The sequence below is a fragment of the Micromys minutus genome (genome assembly GCF_963924665.1).
Source record: "Micromys minutus genome assembly, chromosome: 5".
Taxonomy (NCBI): domain Eukaryota; kingdom Metazoa; phylum Chordata; class Mammalia; order Rodentia; family Muridae; genus Micromys; species Micromys minutus.
The window spans coordinates 79,905,426-79,922,702 of NC_137974.1; the positions used below are offsets into that span (position 1 = coordinate 79,905,426).

Consider the following 17,277-nt stretch of genomic DNA (forward strand, 5'->3'; position numbering starts at 1 on the left):
TCTAATGATAAGGACAAAACAGGCAAGGAACAGAATTAATTGCAAAGGAGGATTTCTCATTCCTGAGCATTAGAATCACATAGCTTGCCTATAAAACTAAACACAGACCACTATAAACTAAACACCCAATTTATATGATTCTGATTCAGAGACAACAGGTTTTAAGCAAGGATGAAAAATTTTATTTCTAGAATTTCCCTGGTAATTCATAAACTGCTGGTCATGGGCTGGTTTTGTTGATATTTAAAGTGTGCACAGAGAGGAAGTGAAGACAGAAAGTAGCGCAGGAGCTCAGAGTAAAAGCGTACAAAGAGAAAATGCTGCCACATGGTGCTCTGCCTGCATGAATCCATAGGATGTATACCACAGGTGACTGTCCTTCCTATCTGCTCTCACTTTCCTCCCCTCTAATCCAGATCAGATTAACATTGTCCCACAAACCCACTGTCACTTACAGTTTTCAAGATCAGTATAAACCATAATGCAAGTTAATCAGAAACGAAAGACTTACATAAAACTAAATACTAGATCCAACAGTTAGAAGCAATGACAGAAAGCAGTCAATGCACAGAGAAAGCAATCAAACTCAGGTTGGAGAAGAAAAACCATCAAAGCAACACTTAAAAAGGTGATATACACTGAGAACAGTAATGAAATGTGTGTGCTGTTAAAGGCAGAAAGGAGCAGGAAAGGATAGAAACAGCAATGATGTCAGAAAGAGAAAAAAATCATGAAACTACAAAAAATACAGAGAAGCTTAAGGCAACATTCTGGATTAAGTGAGAAGCAGGAGCCATGGCCAGATGTAGTAGATGAAGTGACGTAGTGGAGGAAGGTAACAGAAGGCCCTGAGTGTCGATCTGAGAAGCTTAAATCGCACTTAATTTGGGGAAGGAAGAACTGTCCATGCATAGAGTGCAAGAATGGCAAAAAACCACATCCTGTGTACTTCACTGTACAATACACTATCTAGAACTTACAACATAAATGAGCATCAGTGATATACAACTACAAATAATTTCCTTGGAGCAACAAAAGTCTAAAAATATGATCTAAATTGGTCTTGGGGAAATGGCTCTGTAGCAAAGTGAATGTCCTTCAGGGATGACACCGATTTGAGGTCTTTAGTGCCTACATTTTTAAAAAAAGCAGCCCAGCATGGTGGCATGCACCTCTAATCCCTGGAGTCTGAAGTGAATCTCTGGAGCTCACTGGGCAATGGCCAGCCTGCATTCGCTGAATGGATGAGCTACAGAATCAGTGAGACTGCCTATGTCACAAGGGACTAAGCAACACCGACCTTCCCACTACACCCATACAAACTCCTACATAGCCTACACACTGCTGCCTTTAAAGATGAGATGCTGCATTCTTCAAGATACTCAAACTGTAATTCAATTTAATTTAAGCTCATGTAGTACACTATGTTTGCTTGGAGTTTGTTAGGTTTTGAGACTGGCTCCCACAAAGCCTGGCCTGGCCTTAAATTCACTAGGTAGCTGAGGATGATGGTCATGACCACGATCCTCCTGCCTCTACCTTCCAATTCCTGAATCACAGGTACTTACCAGAATACCCACTACTATACCTAATAGATTCTGAGAAAGTTAATTTCAAGAGAGTTCAGTATGATCTTTAAAAGACAATTAGAACTTTTTCTATTGGTCACAAAGGACATGTAGAAGGACATTAGCCTCCACTATCACAAATCTGAACAGTGTCTCCCCCTCTTAAGCACTAAAACTCCAAACAGCAATCTTTGAAACATTTTACAAGTCCTAACAAATAGATTAACATTACTTCCATATCAAACACAAAAAATCTCACTTTTTTTCAGTCAGTAGCAGTAAATTATATAGATCAAACAATGTGATTCAAAGGAATTCCAAATACCAAAATTTTCAGACAACTGAGTTTTAAAAACCAGAAGAGTGGAGCTGGAGAGAAGACTGAGTGGTTAAGAGCACTGACTGCTCTTCCAGAGCCTCAAGTTCAACTACCAGCAACCACAGTGCAGGTCACAACTATTGGGAACTTCAAGATCTGGGACCCTCGCATACAGACATACAAGCAGGCAAAACACTAATGTTTAGAAAACAAAAAATAAAGAAAAAACCCCAGAAAGTATCTATAAACCCAACTTACATCAGAAGCTATGGAAAGAAAACGTTTCAGATTCCACTGCACAACAGAAATGCTGTAATCCTCAACAGATGCAATCCCTCCTTCAGATTACATATGAGGCAGGAGACAGCTATATCCTCTGACCTGAAACAGTCAGTCCCTTTTGGAAAGGTCAGGTTTACTTGGAAGTGTCACAGGGTCTTTCCCCAAGGCTGCACAAGCAGTTAGCAACTTACTAGGACAAGCTTGGCAGAAGAGCAGCCGCCTATTAATGTGCTTCATAGTTCAGTGCCCAAAACATCGAAAAGCTCCTGCCCCCAAAGAACCTGAATCAAAATTTCAGCTACATAATTCAGACTGTGCCCAAAGGGGAAAATGAAATTAAGTACAGTCTTAGTAATCTCAAGATGTTTAGAGAATTATACAACCATTGTTGTATGACTACACTTTCAAGAAATCCCTTTTAAACCTTGAGTGGGACCAAGAAAGACTAAGCCAGAAAGAAACATTCTAGTTCATTTACATACTAGACTCAAGTACAATTATACTAATATCAGTCAGACTTTTTTTGTCTACCCCCTACTTACATGGAAAGCGATGGGGGCAGATGCACAGATGGTAAACTTCAGCCCAACACTAGAACCTAAGTAAAACAACAGCAAAACCTGGCTTGGTGGTACACACTTGTGTGGTGAAATGGAGACTCCTAGCCAGTCAGCCTAACCTACCTGCCAAAATTCAAAGCCAGTGAAAAACCCTGTTTTATAAAAACAGTGGATGGCACCTGAACACCAGCACCCTCTGGCCTGCACACAAGCTCACACACACAGCCACAGGAACAAACTAGCCTGTACAAGGTTTTTCATGAGCCAGTAAGATAGCATAGTGGGCAAAGGTTCTTGCAGCCAAGCCTGATGCAATGAGTGGATCTAAACTGTAGGACTCCTACCAGATGTCCTCAGACTTCCACACATACACAAATACATATACATTTTGAAAGGGGTTAAAGCATTTAACATCAAGCATGAAGATCCAAGTTTGATCACCAGAACCCACATGGTAGGAAGATCACCTTCACACAATCGTCCTGACCTCCATATACACACACTAAACCGCATATAGACATGCATACAAATAAATGAATGTAATTAAAAATAAATACATAAAAGTTTTTTTTCAAATCATCTCTTCTTAGCCTAGTAAGAAAGCACACAATGTAGCTATATTAAGACAAAATCTAACTCCTTCCCAGTGTTAATTTTCTAAGATATACTTCTCAGGACAATGTAACTTTTGAAGCCACAAAATCATCCATATAACTGTTAAGACACTTAATGTTGACTTTCTCTTTTGAGAAGCCCAGACTCCCTTCTGTCTTAGGTTTACAAAGCTTGCACACCACTAACTCCCCTTCTCTCTCATGCCTGTGAATGCTGTTTCCCCTCCCTCAAAGGTCCATGTTTAAATCTGTATTAAACTCTTTATAAACAACAGTTCTGGTGCTGGAGAGATGGCTCCATGGTTAAAAGAACCTGTTGTGCAATCATGAGGGCTAGGGTTCAAATCCCAGATCCAGCAAACACCTCCAACTACAACTTCCAGGGATCAGGCACTCTAGTTATAAGGAACATACACTTAAGAGACATATGACAACAATGGAAACTCTGTCCTTTTAAAATGGAACTTAGGAAGGACTTAGGACCCTGTCTCATGAATCAGGGAGAAGTAAAAATCCCAGTTCCTTTTGTACCATGTGACCCAACCAAGTCATATCACTTCTACAAATCTGTTTCTTTGTAAGTGTGCCAACTTTATACAGTGCTTTTGAATATTAAATTAGCAAAGGGCCCTGGAAGATAGTCCATACATAGTAATTTACCAATTATTCTTAAATTTTGGAACAAATGTTAAAAGGCAAGCAGTATAAGTTTCAGGCACAAGGCTTAGAATCCTATGTCTTAATGTTGAGACTGAGACATAAAAGGAATCACGCAAAAATAAAAATAAAAGGAATTACAAAAATCCATTTTGCCAAGGACAGATGCTAAGTAAAAATATCTAGTGTTAAGCAAATATAGTAAACTACCATGGGCAGAATCTTAGGTTTTTAAGAATAACTTTAATGCATTAACTCAAAGTGTTTATTATTACAAAGCCATGGTCTCATTTTCATAAGCACTAAAGAAAAAAAATACACTTTAAAAAAATAAAGAGACAAAAAGGTAGGTATGTAGAATATCTCTAAATTGCTTTAAGCGCCAACTTGAGAAACAAAATACAACATGTAGGGAAAACTCCTTGTGCAAGATGGCAGAAAATATCACACCAGAGATGATCAAACACCTCTTCCTAAAACTACGAAAAACAGACTTCCATAAGATCCTCAAAGATGTTCCTGTTTGAAATCAAGAAGCCCCAGCAAGTTCTCTCACCATGATCATATTTCCAGTACAACATCAAAGAGAAACCTAGGAAAGCCACTCTGGTAGTGGTTGTAGGGAAAATTACTTAGCATCTTCTTTAACCTTATATACACACTAAGAATATAGTGAGGCAATTCTTAGCAGCTTATTTTTATTTTATTCTAGATGGAGAAAGTATTCAAAAAGTCAAAATTTGGTTAGCAACAAAATTTTCTACAAGTATAAAAACTAGTTTAATTTTATCTCACGTCAACAGTAATAAATAAATAAATAAATAAATAAATAAATGTTGTCAGAAGCCAGGCAATAGTGGCACACAATTTTAATCCCAAAAACTCTGGAGACAGAGGCAAGTGGATCTCTTGTGTTTGAGTCCAGCTCTGGTCTACATGCTGGTCCAAGACAGCAAGGGCTACAAAGAGAAACCCTGTCTCTAAAACAAAACAGAAATGATGTCATTACATGAAACAATATGTTTAAGGTCATTGTTTTTGTTTTATTTAACAAGAGCAGAAGAGAAGGCTCAGTAAGTGACACTAATCCAACAGTCTAAGGAAGACAACACTAGAACTTTACACTTGCATCTGTGTATGGTTTACAAGGAGATGAGATACTAGAAGAACTTGCAGCTTGTCTCTTAATTATTATGGTTCTTATACTCTCAAGTTCTGTTCAAAGAAAATTACATTTTAAAAATATCTATTAATGCCCACATTAATGTTTCAGTTGGCACTGCTGTTACTAGAAAAGAAGTAAAAGGTGTTTTTGGTTGTTTTCCAATATTCTATTTAACTTATACTGATTTATTTTGGTTTTTATTTGTGATGGAGTCTAACTTTTCAGGCACCTCACTAATGCAGGTAGATCAGATTGGCTTGAAACTACCAGAGATTCCCTGCCTCTGCCCCCTAGTGCTGAGATTAACCAATCCCTTACACTGTAATAAGACACCAGAATCACACCAGCCTTCAGGATCTGTTCACTTGTAGAATCAGGTGCCTCAGGTCTCCTGTGACTTGTTTTCTTCTCATGGTATCCTCTCTAGCATACCAGCCCTGGTCAGTACACAACTACAAGAGTATGACACAGAAAACACCAAGTGCCTGTAGAGTCTCTGTCTTAATAAATGCCTTTCACTTAAGAACTAATTGATTAGTCGGCTACCCAAACAGGAAAATGATGTCTTCAAACTATGAATGAAAGCTTGTCCCGGGGCATACAACCGGCAGAGACAAAATCCAAGCCCTTATCTAAATGCTTGGTCTATCCATTTCAAAAGCCATTGAAGACTATATGTTTGATAAATGCAGATGTGTGTAGTCACTGGAATTTACTTACAGTAACCGGTTGTTGAGAACAGTTTTCCCCCTTCCTATTTAGAATGTTTTCAGTGTTAAAGTGGAGTTACATACTTAAGCACACTAATTTTGAAAATTTGTATTTTTCTACCTGAGACGGCATAGAGATTAATGTAAAAAGTGATCCCCACCCTTTAGGGGGAAAAAAAACAAATATGCATTATTTACCATAAAAAGGAGTAAAATTTCATGACAAGATACACGATTTGGTACATACTGACTGACCTCAAAGGACCTACAAGACACAAACAAGAAAACAGAGAAATTCAAGAAAAATGGCAAATAACTAGGCTAAGCAGTGAACGAGTTCACTCTTGCAAGCTGAATTCCTGTATGGAGAGCTTCAAGTAAGCTTCCAAGTGTCCGGCACTGTTAGCACTGGAAGGACGGGAGGGCTATTCTAGCTGCATTTGCCTGGGCAAAGCACTGTCAGTGTGGGAAAACAGAAGTCCATAACTGAACTAACGTGCACTCCACAGGAACAAGATTAAGGCATTATTTTTCTACCTAAAGGAAGAGCAGGGACTAGAGAAGCCAGAGACCAAACAGACAATTTAAGAGTTGGTACATAGTCCTTAATAGTTAAGGTCTTTTCATGAGGTCTCTATTTTTATCTACATACCATTTCTACCTTATACCGGCCCAGCCCAAGAAACACACAGTAAAATTCTGGACATGTATCACCTGTAGTGTTTTTTAAACAATTAAGGGACAATACTATAGGAAGGTCCGGGCTTTGCAAACCGGGGACAGGAAAGAAGAGTCTACAGACAGACAAGTGCCCCTCTCTCGGTCTACCCCGACTGTTATTTTAACAGCACACCCAAGTGTGAATTGAGGGTAAGGACACTTAGTGACAGGTGTCCTGCACCTAAAGGGGACAGTTTAGTAACAAGGGAAAAGGATCGTGGAAAACACTGCCTCCGGGATGCCTGTGCACCGGAGGGGGGCGAGCTGAGAACCGCGGCGTGGGCTCCAGGTGCCCCTGCCACGTTCTGCAAACGCTGGTGGAGCCGACTCTCGAACGCGCGAGGGAATGAATGGCCCGGCCAGGCGCCGGCGCAGGAGGAACGGGTGACTGACTTGCGACGCCAGCGGCAGAACTCGGAGGCAGGGCCTTGGGCGCCCCGGTCCGCGCGCGACGGAGCACCGGGGCGGAGAGGAAAACGGGAGGTCACGCGTTACATAACCCGGCGGCCGGAGGCGCAGGGGCGGCGCGGCGGGCAGGAGGCCTCGCGGCAGCACCGCGAACCCCCGGCCTCGGCCCCGGAGCCTCGGGCCGCGCGGGCGGCGGCGGCGACTCGGCTCCCCTCCCCCACCCGCCGGCCCGGGAGGGGGGGGTCGCTCACCTTCCGCGCCGCCCCAGGCCACCATGCCCCGGCCCAGCCGCTTCCTCGGGCTTCGCGGGCGCCGCCGCCGCCGCCGCTCCGTGCCCTCGTCGCGGCGGAGGGGAACGCCGGGGAAGGCGACCGGTCGGGAGGCCACCGAGCCGCACCGCGGCCCCCACGCTCCCTCAGTCGCGGCGCCCGCCTCGCGCCTTCGCCGCGGCTCCGCCCCTCCCCCGCCGCCCCTCCGGCGCGCACCCGGCTCCCCCTCCCGTCGCCGCCGCGGCCGGCTGGCCCGGCCCCGTTCGCACTCACCGGGCGCGGCGCACGCGCGCTACTCGCGCCCGGCCCGAGGCGACCCCGGCCCCGCCCTCCTCTCGCGCCGGCGCCCGCGGGGGAGGGGAAGGGGGGAGGGAGCAGCGCCTCAGCGGCACGTGACCGTGCGGCAGGCTGGGCGGGGGCGGTGCGGGCCCCGCCGCCGCATCACCACGCTGCCTCCCGCCCGGGCCGGGCCGGCTAATGGTGCAGCAGCGACGCGCAGCCGCGCCCCGCCCCGCCCGGACTCCCCCGCCGCCGCGGAGGGCGCGGGTGGCGGTGGACAACCGCGTAGGGCTGGCCGAGGCCGAGCTGCACCGCGCTCCGACTGAGGCGCGGCGCCACCTAGCGGCGGCCAGGACACGAACAGGCTTAGCACAAGGCTCCGCCAGCGAGCGGGGGGACCAGAGGCCCACGCAGCTCTGCGGGAATGCGGGGTCGCTTGCTGGCAGCCAGCTCGGCACGACACCCCACGCAATCTTATCACTGCCCGTCCCGCATCCCACCTGCGGCCGCTGCCTCTCCCGCGTGCAACACACACACACACCTGAAGAAAAATGCTTTTTCCCTTGTGATGGGTTTAAAAGCAGCAACAGCTACACATTTATTCATGGATGCTTAAATACAATTACACCTTCAAGCAAAAAAATAATAATGACAGTCGTCTCATAAGGCTCATTTTTCCCGCCTCTGTGGTGATTGAGAGACTGCATGGTTATTGTGATAATCTTTATTGTTGGAATGCTCAAACAGTAAGCCAACCAACTCCTTGCCCTAGGCTCAACACTTTGGTCCCTTTTCCGCCTTGGACATTTGAAAGGAGTTTGCAGGCACTTAGAATACAATCAGTACTCTTTTGTAAGACTGACTTTGCAAGCCTGAGATTTCCTTCCCAGGAAGACAGGAGATTCTCAAAATACATATATACATTTGTATGTGTATAATCATTATATATATACACATATGAAACATATCTGTCTCCATTTTAACCTCTTCCCCTCTGCTTCGCTTGCTCCCTCTCCTTTATGAATTCAACTTCAGTATTCGTCTGGACTCATAGAAAGCTTCATGTTTCTCTGGACTCACAACTGAAAAGGTAAATACAGTGTAATTTCAGAATTAGCTCCTAGCTGCAATCCCAGCAGATTGTTTATTGAAATACCACGGGGGTGGGGGGTGGGCAATGAGGCTTGTGAAGAATTTTTTTTTAATTGTCTCTACACAGCAGTTGTTTCCAGTAAGGAAAACACCAAAACTGTATTTTTGAGGCTGAAAACTAACGCGTGAGCTCTACAAGGAATAAGCCATATATTTCAATTTCTGTTTTCCTATTCTTTCGTAACCAAATATTACGTTTTCTGTATTTTTCTCAGGCAAGCAAGCACACAAACCGTCCTAGCTTGCTTTCTTTTGCTGTGACAAACACTATTACCAAAAACAAGTTTAGGAAGAAAGGGTCTATTTCACCTTACAACTTACATCCCACCACGAAGGGAAGTCAGCACAGGACTTGGATCAGGAACTGGAGCAGAGGCCACTCTGGAACCCTGCTCCGTGGCTTTTATCTTATAGCTTGTTCCTATTCCTGATCCAGCTAGACCTGCTCAGGGGCGGCACTGCCCACCGTGGGCCGGTCCACCACCGTGGGCTGGACCTTCCCACATCAATCATCAATCAAGTCGACGTCCCACAGACTTGTCCACAGGCCGATCTGATTGATGGAGGCGGTTTTTTTCTCAGGTGATGGTCCCTCTTCCCAGATGAGCCTAGCTTGTGTCAAGATGAAGAAAAAGTAACCTGCACAGGTCTTGGCAGGAACCGTACAGATGGCGCTAGTGTGCAGCCCCTAAGGGAAGATGTCTCTCTCTGTAAAAGAAACAGAAAGTGAGCAGAAATAAAGTGTAGGTAAACTCTAGAGTCTGTGCTATGAACACGTTTGCCCAGGCTTTATCTTTATCAACTTCAGAATGCTCTTATTTCTTTATTGTCTACACACGCCCATCTATTTATTCTCATAAAGGCTATTTTCCTTGAAAGTGAGCTAGGCTTTGGAAACAGCACCTAAAATGGCCCATCTGGACTCCACACTTGGGAATCCTTGGGGGAGCTGTACCTTTTCACTCCTTTCCTAAGCATTAAAATTGATTTTTTTTTTAAATTTAATCATTACTGACACCTTAAGAAGCCAGGCCAATGACCCTTTTAGGGTCATGGATAAAAGGCCATGGCTTCTGCTACACATTGGTCTCTGGCAGTAAATTCCTTGGAAAATCCGCCTCTCATGTGTGTGTGTGTGTGTGTGTGTGTGTGTGTGTGTGTGTGTGTGTGTATGAAAGAGCATGAAACTTTTTAATGTTTACTGGAGTCCCTGGGTGGGAGTGGTCTGCCCCCAGTGAGTCATGTGGCCAGGTTGTGCTGATTATTACAAAGCATTCCGTCCATTATGCTGACAGATGAAACAATAAGGGGGCGTGGCTCAGGCCCACAGGAACGGAGAGTTGTCACGGTGCGCGCCCTGTATGCAGGTGGACAAACATTTGGATTTCCTGTTTTCAAAAAGCTTTGAGTGTGGGGAGAGAGCCAACAGCTGCAGGATGGGTTCAGGGTTACCATCTGAGGGCAATCGTGGGGGCACAGTGGGAACGGACTGAGAGATTGGTTCTGTGAGGGAAACACCAGAACAGCACATGCATGGGCAGAGAACGGAAGCCAAGGAGCACTCTAGGAACTGTGAAGCATGAAGCTGACGGTGGCATAGGCCGTAGGGGTCAGTGTATTCGGACAAAGGAAGCTAGGGAGGCAATCAGAGGCTGGGAGAAGGAAGGTCCTGTGAAGTATGTGATCTGTCACTCTGCAGCCGTGAGAGGCACTGGTCTTGTCATAGTCTAGGTGATCCAGGGCATGGATATTGCCAGGCGCTGTAATGAAAGGAGAAAAAGACAAGGATGCTGGGGGCTGAGACAGCAGAGTTATATAGACTCAACATGGAACCTAAGCTGAGGGGGAAAAAGACTTGCCTGGGGTGGTGGGATTAGTCAAATGATAATTCTGGTGGATAGTAAGAAACCTTTCAAAGGATTTTCACGTTAGGTACTAGCATATGAAGATTGTTGGGGTGACTTTTCTTTGCTTGGTGTGAAGATGTGTCTCTGTATTTTCAGTTGTTAATTCTGGCCTGGCTGGAGAGCTAAATGTTGGCGGCAAGGATATCGCTATAGTCATTTCTGGGGCCCATCGAGGGCATTATATTTGTAAATATATAAATTCCACACCTGATCTGATACTTGAAGGTCAGACCACCCTCCAGGCCTAGAGACAATCTAGACTTGTTAGGGGAGATAACAATTATACAGTGCTGATTGGTTGAAAAAGAAGAGGTGCCAATAGCTGGGCAGGAAGTAGGGGGCAGCACTTCCAGCACAGAGAATGATGCAGGGGAAGAAAGGGGGAGTTTTGGGAAGCCAACCTGGGAGGTAACAGGCGTAGATGCTGCTAGTCACTTGGTAGTTTGTAGGCATGCTAGTCCGGTTAAGTTAGGTGAGCTAGCTGGGAGACGGCGCAAACAAACTACATAGAAAACTCCATGCCATTATTTATAGTCCGAGAAAGTCACTGTAAAGGAGAAGTTCAAACATATGAAGGGTCAGAGCAGAGTAGGTTCAGTACGTAATGAAACCATCAGGAATCAGGGCTGGGGAGAAGGCTTAAGGGGTCCAGAGCTTGCTACACAACCATGAGGAACTGAGTTCAAATCTCTAGCACCCACATAAATACAGGGTGGTGCTTGCCTGTAATCCTAGCACTCAGGATGTAGAGAAAGGATTTCCAGAGAAGCCAAATAGTTGAACTGCCAAAAAAGTGAGCTCCAGTACTGGGGACAGTGACTCAGAGATTCATACTGGTAGCATCAAGTGTTAAGACTGAATATCATCCAATGTACTGAATTCTAGGACAGTGATGATTACTCTACTAACCAGTGTTCTCAAACTCCCTCTGTTCTTAGCAATAATGGCTCAATAAACTTTTTCATATCATCTATAAGCCAAAATTGTTGGTATCAGAAACCGGCTTTATGGTTGGTTGCAGATCACCTCCAAACCCGGCAGTGATGTCGAGAGGGACCTGCGCATCTGTTACCATGACAATGGCCATACATTCCCACTGCCCATTTGATCTACCTCCCACCTTTACCTTCAAGCAGTTACATCGCAGCCCAAACAAAAGGCAGACTCTTCCTGACCTTCACCCCTTCTTCTTTCTTTTTTCCCCCTTTGTCTCCACTGCTCTTTTTCCCCCTTGCCCCACAATAAGCTTCTCTCATATGGAACTAACTGCATTGGACTGGTGTGGTCTGTCCAGACACAAACCACGATTCTATCACAACAAAAATAAATAGCACTGTTACAAATATATAAGGCCACAAAACTTAAGTATGTATAGCATAACATCTTGGTAACTCATTGGGTAAAAAAGTAATATACATAAATTAAAACCAGAACTAAGATTCTTTACTTACTAATAGACCATCTGTAGCCACTGGTCAATGTACCACTTCTCAAACTTGGGACCATGGGACAATCTCTCTATTGTTTCCAACTCTACAGTGGCAGGAATGTGTCAGGTTCTGCACTTAACATTCTTAATATTCTATCATAGTGAAACGGCTAGTTCCTCACTACAAGTGGAATTACCAGGTTGATTGGTAACAGCCAGATATTTTCCTTGGTTAAATATAAAACTATATTTTCCTATGTATAGATTGTTGACAATGCTTTGAGAAACTTATATCATCACCAATAACTTGTCATCTAATGATCCAGCCTCTATTGATAATCTCAATCTCAACGATTTTATTGAGTTGCAAAGGATGGTTTTCTAATGACATGTTCCTTCTGTATTTGTTGGCTGCCATTCTCCTTGAAAGAATTTGCATGGTGAAGCACACCTTCAATCCCAGCACTAGGAAGGCAGATTGTTCTTAAAGTCATATGCAACTTTTATTTTTTCCAACTTTATTTTTTCTGAAGGTTCTTAAATGCTTTAACCTCCCTTTTATCCCACTACCCCCTAAGGTAGTGGAAAAAAAGGATTTGGGAGAAGTGGACCTGTTAAGTAATGGTCCTCTGGAGCAAATCCATCTGTGCTGTCGGGTGTAAGTCAGCAGCTCCATCCAGTCACAAACATTTTATGGATGTATACCAGCAGTCTAATTCGGTAGAGTGGAGATAGCAAACTTGAGTCAGCATCACTGGCACTACCTAGCAGAGACAGCCAGGCTTCAGGCAGAGAACAAGTCACCAGGAGGGACCAGGACTACAGGAACAGTTCTCAGCCGTGCCTCTCTCAGGGAAGTGAAGATCAGCGAAGGTGAGAAACCCACAAGCATTGCACAGCTAGCTCTGGAAGCAAGCCAAGCTCAGCCCCCTCCCCTGTCCATCGAGTCCTTTTTATACTTCCTCCAAACATCACGTGTCCTCCACAGGTCTCGCCTCGGCACGTGCGTCTGTCTCAGCTGACATCAATCTGCCAATCAGCCTGAGTCCGGGGAAGCAACAAGAAACCACAGCACACCACCAGAAGTATTTTTGGTGCTTTTCTCTCTATAGAGTCCCAACAAATGCAGCTCAACTACACAGTGTAAGGCAGACCAATACATGTGTGTCATTAACAAAGAATCCTTTACCATGTATCCTTTAGCGTGCTTGCTTGGGTGTAACACCCTCTCTCCTGTGTCTGCTTCAGTGAAACACTCCTTCATGTGTTAGCCCAGCAAAACACCATCCGACACAACTGACTTTCCAAAGAACCCTTAAGTTTCCACTTCAGCCATGTAGATGTAAAGTTAATAGAAGAACAACAAAGAAAAAAAAAAGATACGTGATGACTGAAATTTGAAGCATCCTGTACAGATGCTGCCAAGATGATGGGAAACCAGCTAAGCTGACTTAGAAGGATGCACAGAGGTAGAAAAACAGGAGAAGAAACTCAGCTCTCCAAATGGAGGTAAAGTTTCAAGGATGAAAGACCAACAGAGTCACATGCTACTGTTAACTCAAAGTAAGGACTGGAAACGGCCAAAGCACTTGACAATATGGAAGTAGGACAAATTCCAGATTGAAACAATAGAAAATGAGAAACAGTGGTTAAGAGCACTGACTGCTCTTCCAGAGGTCCTGAGTTCAAATCCCAGCAACCACATGGTGGCTCACAGTTATCTGTAATGAGATCTGATGTCCTCTTCAGTGTGACTGAAGACAGCTACAATGTACTTATATAATAAATGCTTAAAAATAAAGAAGTAAACTCGGGTGATTATATTAAATTCTCTTTAGGGCATGCTCCATTCTCAAGAGTAGTTGGACAACATAAAGCTAACTCAATGGCATTTTATAGACTTTTTGTTTGAGCTCATTTTGATTTGTTTGGGCATCCCTGTCTTGTTTGTGTTTTGCTTGTTTATTTGAACTTGTGTGTGTGTGTGTGTGTGTGTGTGTGTGTGTGTGTGTTTCTTGGTTCTTTTCTTGACAGAGGAGAAAAACATGATCAAAGTATGTTGTGAATTCCCCTCCTGCTCCCCAACCAGAGGCCATCAATTTGTGGAAAGCCAACTTCAGCATCTGTATATGCTTTCTTAGAGTTCTCTTTGATGGATTCCTGTTTAAGTTGTTACCCTTTTGTGGGAAAAGGATTGGAGTGGAAAAAGGGTTGTCACAGAAACCTTCTATGTCCCTTCCTCTCAACTTTGCATCTTCAATCATCAATATCACTGCAAAGGCTTCTTGCTCTTTACAGATAGCAGAAGAACAGGTCATGGGCTTCCACATGTTTTCCACATAGACCCCAGCTGCTGTAGGACCATGGACCCAGACAAGACCCTTGGTGGCAGCCTGGACCATGGACACTTGACCTCAGGTGATGGTGCAAACCACTCACAACAGTGTGGCCCCCAGAGTCAGCATGGCCTATGGACATCAACAAAGTTGCATGCAGCAATACAGATCTTGGATATCCACATGTCCCTAGGTGCCATTAGGGGCCATGGACATCTACTCAGACCTTAGCCGCAGCAGGACAGCATGGCCCCTGGCGGCAGCACTGCCCACAGAAACATCATGGCCTGAGGCTGCAGCAGACTATAGACATCTTCACAACCCCTGGCTATGAAAGAACCAGACCTGGCCCTCGGCAGGAACAGGGCTAAGACATCACTGTGGCCCCAGATCAGCATGCTCCCCATTGTAGCTGGGCCCTCATACATCAACATGGCTTCAGGGGGGTAGTATAGACCGTTCACATCAGCCTGGTCCTCACTTCACAATATGCAAGATCCATCGTGTCTCCACAATGTACGAACCTCTCCACTTCTCTCTCTCCCATCTCTCTACCACATGCTTGCTTGTCATAGTAGTACCTTCCTGCCAGCCACTCAAGGAGGCAGGCGGGCCTGCCCTTGTCCGCTTGCTTCCTTGGGAGTTGGAGAGAAAGCCTGGGGTCTTCCCGGACTTTGTTTTCCTCCCCATGTCCCATTCTTTAGAGAATCTGACACACTCCTCCTGCTTCCTCACCAGAGATCCTCACCGGGCAGCCTCTCCCACCAGGCGGTCACGTCATAGACTGCCTCCGGAGTTTCAGCTTCTAGGCTTCTGCTGGCCTCTCTCGTCTGCAGTTGTTTCCCCTTGTGGATTTAAGTTTTCATTAATTATGAAGACTCAGGGCTGGAGAGATGGCTCAGTGGTTAATGATTACTGGTTTGTGGGACGATTGACATTCGGTTTCCATTACCCATAACTGGGTGGTTCACAACCACCTGTAAGTCCAATTCCAGGGGATCCTACAACTCTGTTCTCCACAGGCACTTGAAAGCATACTCGTATACCCACACTGATGAGACACATGTAAACAACTAGAACTAAAAAGTATATTTTTTAAAAGATTCAACTTAGAGGGGCAGTGGTGGTACACGCCTTCAATCCCAGCACTTTGGAGGCAGAGGCAGGTGAATCTCTGAGCTGGAAGCCAGCTTGGTCTGCAGAATGAGTTCCAGGACAACCGGGGTACACAGAGAAACCCTGTCTTGAAAAACAAAAACAAAAATATCAAAACAAACCAAAAAATCCACTTGGTAATTTTTGGTATTAGGAAAGGATAGAAAATAATGTGTACTCAACAGAGTTCAACAGGTGTCTTCCTTGTTTGTTTCTTCCTTATAAGTTGTAACTATTAATATTGATGACTAACTTGAGTGCATTTGGAATTATCCAGGGGGATCCATGGGCCTGTTTTGAGGGTATTCACAGAGAAGAAGGGAAAACGCACCCTGTTTCTTGGCTTGGGGTTGGGGCTTAGCCTAAACTTAAAAAGGAAGGAGGATAAAGCCAGATGAGTCCCAATGTTTGTTTCTTTCTGTTTCCTGTGAATTCAACATGACCAGCTGCTTCAAGCTCCTACCACCATGCCGTTTTCAATATGATGGACCAACGTAAACTCTTTTTTCTACTTGCTTCCTGCCAGGGATTTGGTCACAATCAAAAACAAACAAAAGCAAAAAAACAAAAAACTGCCAAACCACGCACACATATATACATACATACATGTGCACATACATACATACATATGTACATATAACCATCTATTCATCTAATTCTACATTCACTTTTTGACTGACAAATGATCACTTTCAGTCCTTCTTAAGGCTTACATTGGGTATGCCAGACTCTGTTTCTTGCTGAAATGAAACAAAAGTGATAGATGTTTCTTCCTGCTTTCCTTTTTTCTCACGAATTCTCCCTCCTTTGCATGAAGCAATGCATTGTATTTATTATTTGCCTGGAAGTACTACCTTTGGATACCACCTTGGAAAAACCAAAGTATGTCATAATCACTTTAAACCACAAGGTCTCAGGCTGTCAAGATAACTCCATCAGAAAGCATTTTCTGCATAAGCCTGAGATCTGAGTTCAGTCTCCACAACCAATAGAAGAACCAGCCACAGAAGCCACCTCAAGGGTCCCTTTCTGGCCAGCCAGTCTAGCTGAATCAGTGAATTTTAGGTTAAATTAGAGGTTCTACCCTAAACATCAGGTGGAGAGATATTGAGGAAGGCACCCAACAGTAACTTGTGGCTTACACACACACACATACACACACACACACATACACACACACACATACACACACACACACACACACACACACACACAAACTTCAAGGACAGTTACTTATACCATATGACTACATATAAATAGATGTCTGAGGATCTGTGGGTTAGGATCTGTTAGGTTTTGTTGTTGTTGTTGAAGAGATACCATGACCATGACAGCTCTTATAAAGGACATCTAGTTGGGGCTGGCTTATGGTTCCGAAGTTCAGTCCATTACCATCATGGTGGGGACCCACAGGTAGCAGAAGGAAATTGTGTACCACACTAGGCCTAGCTTGCGCATATAAAACTTCAAAGCCCACCTCCACAGTGACACACTTCCTACAACAAGGCCATGCCTACCCCAATAAGGCCACACCTCCTAACAGTGCCATTCTCTATGGGTCAAGCATTCAAACAATTGAGTCTATGGAACCATTCTTATTCAAAGCACCACAGTGAGCATGTGTGAATCTGAGGCAGTACCCTTGTAAAAGTGTCCTTTGATGAGAACACACACACACACACACACACACACACACACAGGAATCTATGTGCATTTACCAGCAATCTACCTCTGTTTACCTTAAGCC

The 17,277-nt window shown here is 44.5% G+C and overlaps 1 protein-coding gene across 4 annotated transcripts in view; it reads right to left on the reverse strand.

Annotated features, from left to right (window-relative positions):
• REV1 (REV1 DNA directed polymerase) overlaps window positions 1-7,583 on the reverse strand; it is a 61,532-nt gene extending 53,949 nt beyond the window's left edge. For 2 of the 4 annotated variants that reach the window (XM_080917197.1, XM_080917194.1), the window contains exon 1: window positions 7,255-7,438. The gene's annotated coding sequence lies outside the window, so the exon portion shown is untranslated. Of the gene's footprint in view, window positions 1-6,073; window positions 6,141-7,254; window positions 7,439-7,545 lie in introns of those variants that run through there. The other 2 variants (XM_080917195.1, XM_080917196.1) reach the window with 2 other exon arrangements.
• Between the last annotated feature and the right edge of the window lie 9,694 nt (window positions 7,584-17,277).